This window comes from Psammomys obesus, unplaced genomic scaffold (assembly GCF_907164565.1).
Source record: "Psammomys obesus unplaced genomic scaffold, mPsaObe1.curated_primary_1811, whole genome shotgun sequence".
NCBI lineage: Eukaryota > Metazoa > Chordata > Mammalia > Rodentia > Muridae > Psammomys > Psammomys obesus.
The window spans coordinates 23,636,566-23,637,098 of record NW_026596039.1 but is presented as its reverse complement, the minus strand read 5'-3'; positions in this window follow the sequence as shown (position 1 = coordinate 23,637,098).

Sequence of the window (533 nt, the reverse complement as noted above, 5' to 3'; positions counted from 1 at the left end):
GCAGAGGAATATCGAATGGCAGAGAAACACTTAAAGAAATGCTCAACCTCATTAGCCATTAGGGAAATGCAAATCAAAACAACCCTGAGATTTCACCTTACACCCATCAGAATGGCCAAGATGAAAATCTCAAGGGACAACACATGCTGGAGAGGTTGTGGAGAAAGGGGAACCCTTCTCCACTGCTGGTGGGAATGTAAACTGGTACAACCACTCTGGAAATCAATCTGGCGCTTTCTCAGACAACTAGGAATAGCGCTTCCTCAAGATCCAGCCATACCACTCCTAGGCATATATCCAAAAGAGGCGCAAGTACACAACAAGGACATTTGTTCAACCATGTTTGTAGCAGCTTTATTTGTAATAGCCAGAAGCTGGAAACAACCCAGATGCCCCTCAACTGAAGAATGGATGCAGAAACTGTGGTACATCTATACAATGGAGTATTACTCAGCAATGAAAAATAAGGAAATCATGAAATTTGCAGGTAAATGGTGGGACCTGGAAAGGATCATCCTGAGTGAGTTGACCCA